The sequence below is a fragment of the Tamandua tetradactyla genome, chromosome 11 (assembly GCF_023851605.1).
Source record: "Tamandua tetradactyla isolate mTamTet1 chromosome 11, mTamTet1.pri, whole genome shotgun sequence".
Lineage (NCBI taxonomy): Eukaryota > Metazoa > Chordata > Mammalia > Pilosa > Myrmecophagidae > Tamandua > Tamandua tetradactyla.
Window position 1 is genome coordinate 39530038 of NC_135337.1, and position 14513 is coordinate 39544550.

Below are 14513 nucleotides of genomic sequence, written 5' to 3' on the forward strand. Positions count from 1 at the left end.
TTCTAATCTTTAATGCATCTCTCTAAGTATATGTATAGCTATATCTATATATGCACACTCAGGCAGATATGTGATATATATATCACAGGGAATTTTGTTCATAAATTTCTTTTTTTGTGTGGGGGGTTCACAGACTGGGAATCAAATCCAGGACTCCTGCATGGCAGGCAAAAATTCTACCACTGTACTACCTGTGCGCTTCTTGTAATAAGTTTTAAAATCAAGAAGTGTAAATACTCCAACTTCATTTTTGTTTTTCAAGATTTTTTGGCTAGGGTGGGCCATGGTGGCTCAGCAGGCAAGAATGCTTGCCTGCCATGCCAGAGGACCTGGGTTCGATTCCCGGTGCCTGCCCATGTAAATTTTTAAAAAAATTAAAAAAAAAAAAGATGTTTTGGCTACTCATGGGTCCCTTACCCTCAGCCTTAGTTTTGAATAGGTCTAATTGAGATTGAGGATGTAGGGAGCAAACAAAGTGTAGAAGCAAAAGGTACAGAAATAGCACTGACACCAAATCAACCAAATGATCAATCTATTTATTGAGTACTGTGTGTATATAATACATTCTGTATATTAGTCGAATCACTTTGGATGAAGAATGACAAATGCCAACTTGGTTATACAAAAAGGAGAATTTGTTGACTGAAATAACTAATGCACAGGATATGGGGAGCTGGTCTTAGGAATGCTTGGATTCAGTGGCAGGAACACTTTTCGTGCTCCCACTCTCCATTTCTGACTTATGGTTCTGCTTCTCTTTGCAGATGAGCTTTCTCCATGTCACAGGGAACATGGTTCCTGGAAATTTTGGTCTCTCATCTCACTGCAGCAGCTCTTCCACCAGCAAAGAAAGGGATTTCTTCCTCTTGGGTCCAAATCTGTAAACAATCACAGAATGGACTTGCACTGGATCAACTTAGATCCCATGCTCCTCCCGAACCCATCACTGAGCCTGGAGTAACATGATTGGTCCAATCAAGGGTACATGTCTACCCTTGTCATTAGAATGGAGTTTTTACCTCCTTGGAGGGAGGTCTACTGGGTGAGCAAAGATAGTAACCTTTACCTTCTATGAGATGTGATGGGGAGATTAATATTTTAACAGTAGAGTTGGTTCAAAAAGCCAAGAGTCTATGATCTCAACATGTCACACTGTGACAGCATGAGGCCCCAGTGGACATGTCACGTGGACTGCTCAGCCAAGAAAGGAGATCTATCATACTTTTTGTCCCCAAATTGTGTTAGCTTATAGAGTACAAAATTAAATTTGTGTCTTCACATGGACACATTTTAATGAATAAAGTTATGAACACATGGGTATTATCTTGGAGAATGCAGATCTCTCTAAAGGAATCAGGCCACAGATTGACATCTCTGTTTGAAAAACTCCAGGACATCTCATCCTGTTGAGATGAATTATTCTAACAGATTGCTTTTTCTTTTCCTTCCTGTGGCATGGGGTGGAGATGGGAGCTCAAAACAGGCTTTTAAATTGAATTTTACAGTGAATATATTTCTCTTAAAGTCTTTCCTGAGGTTATATATAGACTGAACTATTTGTGCTTGTCTCTAGTGCTTTGATGTCCACTCACATTACATCAGAGGGAGAACAATTATATTGGGGATCTGGAGAGCTTGTGACTGGGTGAAGAGTCAGTGTTTCGACTTTTTATGCCAACATTATTAAAAAATCATAAACTCTCCACTCCTTTTACATTTCTTCTTGAATTGGTCCTCAATTCAAGGTTTTCTTTATTACTTTTAGATCTTTAGTCATGAATCTTTCTAAACTCTGTCTCAAAATGTTCCTACCTGTTCATGAATTCACTTTTTCTTCTTTTCTATCCTTACCCTTTTCCAGACTAAATCCTTCCCTCTTCTGTTTCCTTAGGAAATTGACTCCATCCATTACTTCATCTTCTGTTTGCATCTTCAATTATTCCATATGTACTGCATCTTTCTATGCTTATCTATCTACGACTACCCCCTTGAGATCTCATCAAATCAGATAATGCATGTGGAAATAATCTATTACTCTAAAGTGTAATATAAACATCATTATCCTGATTTCTTCTTCACTCCACAATCATTTCCAAAAAATGTCAATGTAAAGTACTTCTTGATTTTACTTTCTCACTGTTCAGCTCACTACCAAATGTCTGAAAATCTTACCTCTATTTCCCCAATACTGTTTTGGGGTTCCATATCTCTGTTTCAGCATTTGACACTGTGGACTATGCCCTTCTCTCTTGGTTTCCAGAACCATCACTACCTTGGTTTACCTCAATGACCACTGACCACTCCTTCTCCCTTCATGACTCATCTTTCTCCTTCCACCTCCGAATGCGAGCCAGTCTTTTGTCCTTGCTCCTTTACTCACTCGCTCTTGAAAATCTCTCTTGAGTCTCATAAATACTCCTTGAAATGACTCCCAGATTTCCCTTTTCCCTACAACCTCTCTGTTAAATGCCTACTGATAACTTCAAGCTAAATGTCTCACTAGCCCCCAAACATAATGTATATAGAAATAAACTTTTACTCCACCCCAAATGCCGTCCACCCTATCTCAGCCAACAGTGTTACTTTTCTACCCTCTTAGGTTTGAATCTCTATATCATCTTTCAAACCCCTTTCTCCCTATCCCCAAAGCCCATTCCAGTCATGTTTTAAGGCTATGCTGTTCTATTCATTTCTTTCACTCTATCTGGCCCCTCTGTCTTTTCTTCCTTCAAGCAGTGATCAGGATGCTGGAATAGTCTACAGCCTATTTTCTTCTTTTCAATGAAGTTGTCCAAAAGTCTTTTGTTGCCATACTCTTTATTTCTTCCTCATTCTTAGTTCTTTCCCTTTTCGGGACTGAATAGCCATCTGACCTTTTTTCACAGAGATCACCAAATCTTCTCCTTCTACCAAAGTGTCCTTCTCTTAACCTAAACATACACTAAACATCTTTAGAATGGCCTGTATAACATGCCTGGTGGCTAACAGCCATGTATAAGCTGACTGTTGTTTATAAGCATTGGTGTGACAAAATTACATTTCATAGCTATATGTCTTTGTTGATACAATTTATATTTTCAAATACAATCAGTATCTGCATATTAAGACAATATTTGAGCCGAATTTTATTTAAAAAACAGAAATTTTGACTATCTAAAGGGGTTAATGAACATTTACTAAACATACTGCTTGACTTTTGATACTTTTCAAAGTATGAATATATACATGCACTCTTCAGCGTATAATGTAATTCTGGCTTACGTCTAATCTCATCAGACACACTAGCTTTCAGTTTCTAGGATTCAAGTCTTATTTTATTTCTACAGATCCTATTAACAAAGAATGATAAAGGACAGCTTCAGTTTTCCCATTTTCAACATTAGGGATATATGACTTAATAGCAAAGTGTGCAGCTACAAAAAATAATGGGGAAGATCTTTATGTATTTATATGGAAAGATCGCTTTGTTTTTTTTTGTTGTTGTTGAAACATGGGCAGGCTCTGGGAATTGAACCTGCTAGATTTGTTTTTAAGTGGAGAAAATGGTACCAAAATAGTGTGCTACAACTGGAGTTTTAAAAAGAAGGCAAATACAACCCCAAGCAGGACCATTCCAGCCAATCCTAAAGAATACTAGGGCGATATATAAGATTCCACAAGAGTTCCAGGCACTAGAGTAGCTTACCAGAAACCTACAACCTCCAGATGGGTCCCTGGTCCAGATAAGTCCTGAAACCTAGCCCACCCTCTCCAGAACATCAGATAGTTACATCTCCCTACCCCATATTAGTGACAGACCCTGCCAGTAGCAAAAATTTAGAATTGCCATAGCCCAAACACCCCTAGGGAAAGGTATAGAAAGATCAAAGGTGATGGTGGAGTTATACATAGAAGATAGGATTTTAACAAATGAATATGAATGCTGAATCATTAAATTGATATCTCTTTTAGTTCCCAGTATTTTAGAGCAGCTAGAAGTAAAAACCTAAAATTGTGAAATTGTAATCCATGTCAAACTCTGAAATATGTTCTACAGCTAATTGTGGTGCTGTGCTTTGAAATTTATAGCTTTTTTGTATATATGTTATTTTTCACAAAAAGAAAAGGAAGGAAAAAAAGTTGATTGTGATGATAAAAAAAATATTTAAGCCCTCTAGCCTCCTATATTCTGGAGCAGCTAGAAGTAAAAATCTGAGAGGATAGTATGGTAGCCCATGACAAACTCTGGAATCTGTCCTGTAACCACTTGTTAAAGAGTCCTTTGAAAACTATTGCTTTTTCATTTCTTTGCTTTGTATATATGTTATACCATACAATAAAAAAGTGAAAAAAGATACATACAAAAATAATTTTATATGTAAACATACATATAAAAATAATTTTATATGTAAACTGGCTTGTATATGCATTTTAAAAAGTCTTAAGAAGTATAAGTGAAAAAGTAATAATATTTTGTGGGGGTATAGGAACTCAGCAGAAAGAAAACAGGTGAAAGGAGATACAGCTATATATTTTGGTAATGTTTTTTGATGCTATGAATGTGTTAGCAGTTCAAGAAATTAAATGTATACAATTTTAGTGAAGAGTAAAAAAATTGAGTTGGAAAAATAAGATTATATTGAAAGAATACTGCTGATTAGCAGAATAATTATAGCATAAGTTGTCATTTGATGTAGGCACAATTTGGACAATAAGAAGGAATATGAATAGTTCTATTAAGTTGCTTTCTCAGTCCATTCTTTAATAACCCACATGACAAAATGTTTTTATTGTCTATAGTCCTTCTGGAGCTGCACTGATTCCTGCAAGTAGAGCTTGAAGAGCCTCACATGATACGCATTTGATTGAAAAGTGCTGCCCACAGGTGCTCCAGTACTCTCTAGGTAAAGCCTCCTCCACTGATTTCCCTCAGTTGGTGGTCCTATATACAAGGACAACAACTGCTGAGAAAAGAACCCAACTATTTATCTGAAAAAGATTAATATTGGTCTATGGCCCCTCCCATACACAGGTGTAACTTTTCTCATAATCTACTTTGGCCAATTAAACATCCAATTGTTTTAGGGAAATAATATCATACTACCCCAGAGTATTGTCCTTAGAGGCAATTCTAATCAGTTCACTTTTCTGCTTAACATCTACCAAAGATTTCTTCTCTATTAATTTCCAGATAAAATCCAAACTCTGAAATATGATATTCAAAGACCATGGTGGTCTGGCCTCTGCCTATCTCTCGACCCTGAATCTGCTCATTTTGAACTGTTTCCCATGCCTGCAAAATGCTTTTCTTTCTCAGGCCTCCATTCCTTTGTAAATTCCATTCCCATTGCTTGGACCACACTTCTGTTTATTGCTGTTGATGATGCTCGCCCCAAATGAGGTGAGAACTTTTCTCCAGTCACCTTAGATTTATTGCACACTATCGAGATTCTCTGTACTTGTTCTTTCCAATCAGATGGAAGAAGTTCAGGAGTTATAACATATCCATTTTGCATCCCCAATGCTGGTGGCATCCAGTAGACCTCTGATGGCTGAATGAATGAATGAATATACAGTCTGGTTGAAATCTTAAAGACATAACTATTGCAATACCCTATAATAAGATCCTAAAATGCTTAGGGAAAATGCTTCACAGGAGGATCCTAACTCTCTGCATTGTAAGAGTATTATTCAGCCTCAGATTGATTTGTAAGAGCTGAATTCCATCAGGACAATTCTCCATGAGCCTTTTGATTTTGGGGGGAAAGGTTTCAATTTCATAGATTTTTTTTTGTATGGTTTGAAAATACTGCCATGTATCTCTACCGAGGCATCTTAATGTTACTTAAAAGCATTTTATTTCTAACGTTCTGAAGCATAGACGAGAGCTCTCGATTCAGTGGATTTTCATCCTTATTTCCAGAAAACCGTATTTCTTATGCTTTGTTGTAAAGTAAGTTATATATCCATGGAAATCACCCCTTGGAATTGAATCCTAGGTCAGAACCTCAGACCCACATTTGTTTGTCAGAAATGAAGAGTGACAGGGGGGCAATCTCTACAACTTCATAGTTAGGTGTCTTTCTCAAAGACATTCTTTGTTGTGAAATTTTGCAGAAAACAAATCATTAAGATTTTCTAGCCTAAATAATTCACTTTCCAAGCAAAAAGGGCTTTCCTGTTGTGTCAATAAGGCACCAGTGAAATAGATTTTAGAAATAGACCCATTATCTTTTGTTAATTCAGTTTACGCTGAACAAAGTAGCTAAAATAAATGCTTGGGTCCCAGTTACTCAGACATGCTTATATAAACATGACCTTGTAATAACTTATTTTCAGAGTTCAATGACTTTAATTGTCTACTGATGCTGTTAAAGTGTGTCCATTGATATATCTAAAATTTCTGTGTTCATTTTCTACAGTAATGAGCAGTGCCCAAAACTTGCGTTCAGTATATATTTGCGTACAACCGTGGCACTTCTCTCGATATAAATAGCACTTTGCTGTTAGTGATCTGTGACCGAAGTCAGAACTTAAATCCAACAGGATTTTCTGGACCTTAGTACCAATATCATTTCTTGGAAGGTTTGGGGATAAAAGAAAAAATAGGAGTCCTGGAATATTCTTTCAACCCCAGGATTTTAGTTGTATCACAGTTATTATGACAGTACCGAGATTTGCCTTTCTTCAGGAAAAGGCCGTCTTAATTAATTAATTAAAAACCATCAGCAATTCCCCTGTGGATTGCTTCTATAATTGTCTCTTCACTCATGAACTAAAGGACTAATGAAGCCAACTGGCCTGTTTGTTCTTAAAATAATGTTTTACCTATTTAACTCATGAAGTGGTTTATTGTCTTGTCATTGCCTATTCAAAATGTGAGATCCTAAAGGCCTAAATAACTTTGGTTTATATTCTGTAGAGCCTCTGCAGCATTATATTCGATTAAACAGGTAATAAGCATTTTTAGTGTGATGATGATCAAGATGGGAATCTATATTAGGGTGATAAAATGTGAATTTAACCTTTAAAAAGAAACTCACTAGAGCTCATGTTGTGCCACTGATAGACACAGTAACCCTTATCATTTGCTAAAAAGAATTTGATATTATGGGAAAGCAGTGATGAAAATGTTCAAAATAGCCAAATCTCAGTGACTCACAGGGTACATGCGTCTCTTAAATTGCTTGCCTGCTACTGCCCTAGGGCCGTGTTTCTGCTTTTATGATACCAGCCAGAGGCCTAAAATAGATAAGGGAGGTCAAATCAGCCAATTTTCTAAATATCGGTAGTTCTGGAAACAGGGTTACTGAGAGAGAAGATAATAATGGTTTTTAAATCATTATTTTTAAGGATTATTGTAGATTTTCTATCTTGATGGTCAACTTGCATCAATAAATCAACATTCCTTGAATACATTGTAGAACTATGGAGAAATTCCTTTTTCTTCCAAAAGATCTGTCTGGTAAGTCTAGCAGGAGAAGATCTTATATCCACATAAGAAAAGCAAAAGGTACATCTTGGTGGGTAGGGCTCTAGCAGGGCTCAGAGGAGCAAGCCTTAAGACAGAGCACAATTTCCCAGAACAGAAGAATTTAACCTTTGTTCTAGTCCTCCCTTTTGTGAGCCTTGTCAGCAAGAAAGCTGTCAAGGTTGATTTCAAATGAATCACCCTTGGCAGCCTTTCCCCCCCCAAAAACTGCTTATCTGTCACTTCATGGAAGTTGCTACTTGTTCTGAGTCGCATGCAATATTCACTTAGACAGTGAACACTAGTCATTATATCACAGGAATTGAAATACATATATATTTATATGTGAAATACACATTAGAATTGTGTATATGTATATCAGACACACATGCGCACGCACACACACACACACACACACACACACACACACACTCCTCTCTACAAAATGTATCCTGAACTGGTGAAATACAAATATACTCAGCAGTTTTACAAGGACTGAAACCACAGTCTTTTGGTCATGTAGCTGCCAGTGTACTTCCAAGGGATTTTAGGGAACATCTGGCCTCAAGACAACCTTTTAAAAAAATACTAAGCTGTGCATTTTTGTCATCTATATTAATATTACTTCTACCTAGAAGACCTACATATTGATTGGCATTTTGAAACCATTTAGAAAGTGTGTTTATGATAGCTTGTCTTTCTCCTTCAACCCCATACATCTTATGCATGTGTGTCTTCGAGGTATAGAACGAGCATTTTCACTCCTGGAGTAGCTATCTATAATCAAACATGGTCACATGCTCTCATGTGAACTGAAGTTGGTTTTGTGATTCTTACAATCAGAGAAAATGTTAGGCTTAATGAGCTAGTGAGTTAAGAAACAGATAATGACTCACCTTCCACAGGCTCCAGTATAAAACCCCTGCGTTTCTCATAACAGGTCCACAATCCCTTCTCTGCAATTCAGAAATCCTAAGGGTTCTGCAAAGCAAGAATTTGGGTAATGAATTTGGAGTAATGTGAAGCTTGCTAGGCCTTATCATCTCACTTAATAGAATAATAATGTTTGATTTGGGGGGTCTGCCCCAGATCCTACTGCAAGTGGTATATAAGCCAATATACTTACCATATTACCTTTCTAAAATCTGAAAAAGTCCAAATTTTGAAACACATCCAAAGATTTTCTATAAGAATTGCAAACTGTGCCTTTCCTTAAGATATTGAAAACTTTAAAAAACCACTGGAGCTGGGAGCATATGAAATCTTATACTTCATATGGGTGGTCAGTTGTTCTGATACCTCCTCCATAACTAAAATACTTGTCATAACATATTAATGATCTGTTTTCAATCTAGTATCTTCTGGACTGACCGAGAACTCTTCTAGAGATGATGATAAAAAATGTTTGTTGTTTATTTTCTGATTATAACACAAGTATATACTCCTTGATAAAATTTGGAAAATATACAAAATTTCAATGAGAAAAAATAAAAATCACACATAACCCCATTTTAAAAAGATAATCAAATTTACTATTATATTTCATTAAGATTTTTTATATTTATGTTTTAAAAATTAAACTGGGATCATACTGAAGGCGTTATTTTAGAAAGCATTATTTCTAATGGTGGCAGAGTATCCCACATGTGTGGATGTACTGTGATTTATTTAGCAACCTCATTATTGTAAGGCCTTCAGTGTTTCCAGTTATTGCTATTATAAATGATGAGGAAAAACCATGTCTTAATCAGATTATTAGCTGTAGTACCCAGCACACTTAGTCACTCAAAGAAAAGGTATTAAATTAATTAACGTTGTTTTCATCCTCTAAGATGTTAGCCTGAATAGGTTTATTAGGTTTAATTAGACACGTATCAGGAATCTGAAAGGATTGCCCTCAGAGCAGGTACGTCTTGGTTTTGGAGGGGAGCAGTTTAAGCCTGGACTTAGAGAGGTAGCACAGTAATAGGAATTGCTAAAATGGTGTGTACACAGCAGGGTGGGCAAACTGAGAACACAAAGGATTTCTAAGATGAATTTTGACTATGTCACAGTTTTCCCTACTGAGAGAAGTGTTGACTATCCACGATGGCTTGGTTCTCCCACTCCCTTGAAGAAGTAGCTGTGTTTTTCATGTGTTGTTTTCTCCTTTAATTCTTTAAGTTGTTCTTGTGAGAACAGACAGCTCTTTGAATGTAATTGGCTGTCTTATTTGGAACACTGTGACAAGGAAATATTATTTTCTTAGATTCCTGTATGTTAAAATGGGCATTGTCATTTCTGGAAATTTCCAAATCAGATCTATGTGAACTGTTCCAGGAAATATGATTAGCCTGGCCCAACAGAACTCTCCCCTAAGCAGGGCCAAGCAGATGGAAGCTGGAAACAGCATTGTTACCCTAAATGAATTAAAATAAGGCCCAGGAAACTGAACTAAAAATATTCGGTTGTCAGGTATACTGATACTCACATGGCCTCCATCTCCAGAATGTCTGTAACTATCACAGTAAGAACTAAAACTGCATGTTTTGATCTGTGACCAAACCTACTCAACTTGCAAACCTTGTCCTAATATTCCATAAGCAATTACTGGTGCAAACACTGTTCGTGATAATATTAGTGTTGAGCTAATTTGTTAAATTTAATTAAGCATTTAATTTCCTTCTGGTGATTTTATAAAAGAAAAAGCAAGAGAGAGAAAAATAACCTCAGGTCAACTACTTTAAACTTCTCAGTTACTACCTCTTGGGCTAGAGCAAATCATGACTCTTAAAATCAAAATGCAAAGTAAAGCAACAGAAAAGTTACGTTTAAACTTTCAAAAGGCAATGAAAAATAGCATTTCTTTTAAAGGCTGTGTCACAGTCTCACCATGTTCCTTAGAATAAATATCTAGTAACATAAAATTATGCAGAATATAGTATTATACAGTACTATAAACTCCCGAAGACTCTCCCCAGAAATGTGAGCAGCCCACTTTTCGTCAGTTGACATTCATGGCTCCCCCGCCACCCCGACAATACCAAACCTCATTACCTGATTTCCACCTTATCAGTCAATGACCATTGCTGATGAGAATCAGGTCAAGACTGCAAAGAGGCAGAGAATACTCAGCACTCGAGAAACCCTAACTAATTCACAAAAAGGAGGCTACCTTTTTGAAAAGATAATCCCTAAAATTAAGTAAGATGTCAGGAAAAGATCTTGGCAAAAAGCAAATTAGAGATGGAACCGCTCTCCTTTCTTCTTTAAGAATATATTATATTCTTTAAGATATATTGTTTTCCAGTAAAGTGTGATCGTGATTTTTTCTTTGTAATATTTTTTGCCGTTTCTCCCCTAAAATGATGTGCCTATTACAGTATTCCCACTGAAAGAAAGGTTGCTTCCCAAGGCATTCTTCTTACTTTCATTTTCCTGTATTTTTGAAAAATTCTTTCTTTAAATACCTTTTTCCACTTTTGGGTTGGCAGATGGCATGGTTCATTCACTTTTTTTCAATAATAGTAAAAATATTAAAATAACAAGAACTGAACAGAAAATTGAAGCTCATATACTGAAGGATAAAAAAATATCCTAATGCAATAAATGATAATAACTTGTGCAGCATTTTATATTCCTGCATAACCTTTGATGGTTGGATGCTTAAATATGTTAATGAAAAACTTATGAAGTAGCCATCCATGTGACCTGTATGTAACACAAATTAGCATCTTCCTCTATCATTTACATCAAAATTGAAATATATTTATATATTTTTACTAATGGAGATAACAATATGAATCACATATCATTTCTAAAGAGTTAGATAATCTTGGCATGAGTTAGTCTTGATTTACATTTAAACTAGAGTCTTATCTGTAATACCACAGGGATGTGCTGTATTTTCTGCTGTTAATGTTTTTCTTAGGGTTGTTTTTTTTGGAACTTATTTTTCTGCATCTGGGTGATCCTCGGGTAAGAGCTCATTAAAATTTTAGAGAACACTCTTAGTTGTAAGAGGCTGCAGAAGAGTCCTGAGGGCAGGTAGAAAGTTATGGACAAACTCCCTGTCCTCCAGGCAGCACACATCTGTGGAACCCTTGCCTTACGTCAGGCTCTCAGTGGGGCGCTGACCCTCCATTTTCTCACTTTTAGAACACGCGAGGTCAATGCCACTACCCACATTCCTGCATCACACACGGAGTCTTCTCTGACTTTCTCAAACACACTTAGCTCCCTTTTGCCTTTGGTCTTTGCTCCCATGCTCCCTCAGTTTGGAATATTCACTCCATTCTTGGTTAATACCTACCATCCTTTACATCTCAGTTCAGAAGTCACCTACACAGAAAACCTTCCTTGATCCCTCCAACAGATGGGATTTCTGTTATACATGCCCAGGGTGCCCAGTGCTTTTCCTTTATAGCATTTATCTTAGTCTGTAAGCATCTAATATAGTATTGCTTGATTAACAGCAGCACTCCCCACTGGTAAGAGCCCCCAAAACAAATCGGTAAATACGCACTGGGCAAATAAATCTGAATGTTGCAACCCAGATTCTTCATTAGCAAAACTTCAGGAATTGAGAGGCAAATTCTCTGAAAAAGTTATATAAATTCTAAACCTAACCAGAATAATATCAGACTTGGAGAATAAGAGTGTGGCTGATGGATGATGGGCACCTTCCATGGATGGGTGGGTTCTACTTCCCCTTCCTTTGAATTTGGACAGCCCTGTCACTTCTTTAAATAGGGTATGGGGGTCACGATGCTGTGTTGGCTCTTAGTGTAAACTTCAAATGACCTGGAAGCTTCTATTCTATTTTCTGCCAATAGGAAACCAGCCACCAAATAAATGAAACCACTCTGAGATCTCCACGCTATGAAAGGCCCAAGCCACATAGAGAGGCCTTGGAGGAAGAGGCCTATGTAGAGAGAGAGGCACCAGATGTATGAATGAAGACGCCTTCTTGGAAGTGGATCCTGCAGCTCCACCTGTCTCCATGTGGATCAGAGATGAAACACCTGGTCAAGCCCCTTCAAAGCCCTAATCCACTAATCATGGGCAAAATAAAATAGTTGCTTTAAGCCACTAAGTTTCAGCGTCTTTTATTATGTAGCAATAAACAACTGGAACAAAGAGTAAGAAAAATAAGGGCATGATGAGGAGCTAAGGAAAGATGATTCAGTGGAGAAAACAGGTGAAGGATGGGATAAGGAAAAGTGTATCATCTCTGAGGTAAGAGCTCAGGTAATGGGGATAGTGAGACTCTCTCCATAAAACCTCTACAAGAAACTTGCAAACCGCACGTGCATGACCCAATGTATAGGACCACACACTATAATTTTATGTCAATTTTGGCAAGAAAAAGAAAGTATAGGGAAGTAGTCTGACACCATTTTTTCTATTATTCATAATAGAGTTATGTATGCTTATACATTTTTCAAGCATAAAAAGAAGTACCCAGCTATTTAAAATGCTAATGATTTGAGTAAATATTCAACTATATTCAGTACAAGAAGGTCCCCATTTAGTAGGGGAAGTTGGGCAACAATTTTGATGTTGTGGGATTTGATCCTAAAATAGATAAATGAAGCTACCCCAACCACCCAACCACCAAGCGTGAATGGAATGGGGAAGAGGTAAGGGAGTAACTCTCAGTGAGACCCAACTACTGTCCGACCTGACATATCTTCTTCACCTCCTTCTCCTCCTTTGCGTTCTTCTTTCTTTTCTTATTCTTCTTCATCACTAATATTTGTTAAGTTGCTACTCTATCTATAAGCTTCAAAGCTTCTCTTGGATCATCTCACTGATCTTTTTTCTCTTAGAAACATGAAATTTGATTTATTGTAAGAAACGATATTTTGTGATCAAAGATTTTTTTAGATAAAGATAAATTTTACAGAGGTAGATTCTTTTTTAAAAAATATTTTTTATTGAGACAGCTTCACACACATACAGTCCATTCATGGTATACAGTCAGTGACTCATAATATATCACATAGTTGTGTATTTTTCACCATGATCATTTTTAGAACATTTACATCACTCCAGAAAAATAAATAAAAAAGAAAAAAACTCATACATCCCATACTCCTTACCCCATCTTCTCATCCATCTCATGAATCTTTATAACACCATGAGGTAGGTGTCATCTCTGTTTGACAAATGAAAAAACAAAAACAAACAAAAAAGCAAAATGAGGCTTAGCATATAAAGTTACTTGACCAAGCTTGTATAGGTAGTAAGTGAGGGACCCAGGATTTGAAAAAAGAATTATCTGCTACAGGCTTTGCACTTATCCAGTGGGAGGAGAGAGAAGCTATTAATGTTTCATACATTGTCCAAGTTAATTTCCTTTAATCTTCATAACAGTCATACAGGTTGGCATTATTCCATATTATATATGAAGGGAGGGGCTAAGACTCAGAAAAATAATTTTACATTATATGAGATCACACAGCCATGGCAGAGTCAGGATTCAAACCCAGGCTGTCAACTCTTCACTGCCCTGCGGCCATCAGTTGGCATTTGGAGCAATAGAATCATAGGCTCTTGGAGCTGGTGTAATCCCCTTAATTGATGAGAACTGAAACTTGTTCCTATGAAGGTAGACTGATGAGTGCAGGGAGGGAGGAATGCTTTAATTAAGCCATTCTCTAAACACCTGAATTGAGGATTCAGCAATAAACTGATGTGCTGCCTGCCAAGAGCTCCTCAGTCTAGTAAATAATATTGCAATGTGTGATGGGTGTGAAAATGGGAATACAGGTGTATCTCATCCAGCCCCTGAGGGAGGGGGGAGCTGAAGAAGGCTTCTAGAAGGATGATGCATTCACTGAATCTTAAAGAAGGATTAGGAGTTATCTAAGCAGAGATGGGATCAAGCACATTCCAGGTGGAGGAAAACCACGTGCAGGGCCCAAGTAAGAGAGAGGATGGCAACTAGTTCAGAGTGGTTGGGAAGCGACTAGCATGAGGATGGAATTAGGCAGTGACCACATCACGAAGGGTGGGGGAGGAGGGTTGGCAGTGTCTTCTGGGCCATAGTAAGATATTTGGATTTCATTTTGGGGGTATT

At 37.2% G+C, this 14513-nt stretch overlaps 1 long non-coding RNA gene across 1 annotated transcript; it reads left to right on the forward strand.

The window, feature by feature from the left end:
• The first annotated feature begins 391 nt into the window (after window positions 1-391).
• On the forward strand, window positions 392-12512 carry LOC143650086 (uncharacterized). Its single transcript, XR_013159355.1, has 3 exons — window positions 392-1042; window positions 4780-4883; window positions 12265-12512. It is a non-coding gene; the product is annotated as an uncharacterized LOC143650086 (long non-coding RNA).
• The last annotated feature ends 2001 nt before the right edge of the window (window positions 12513-14513 follow it).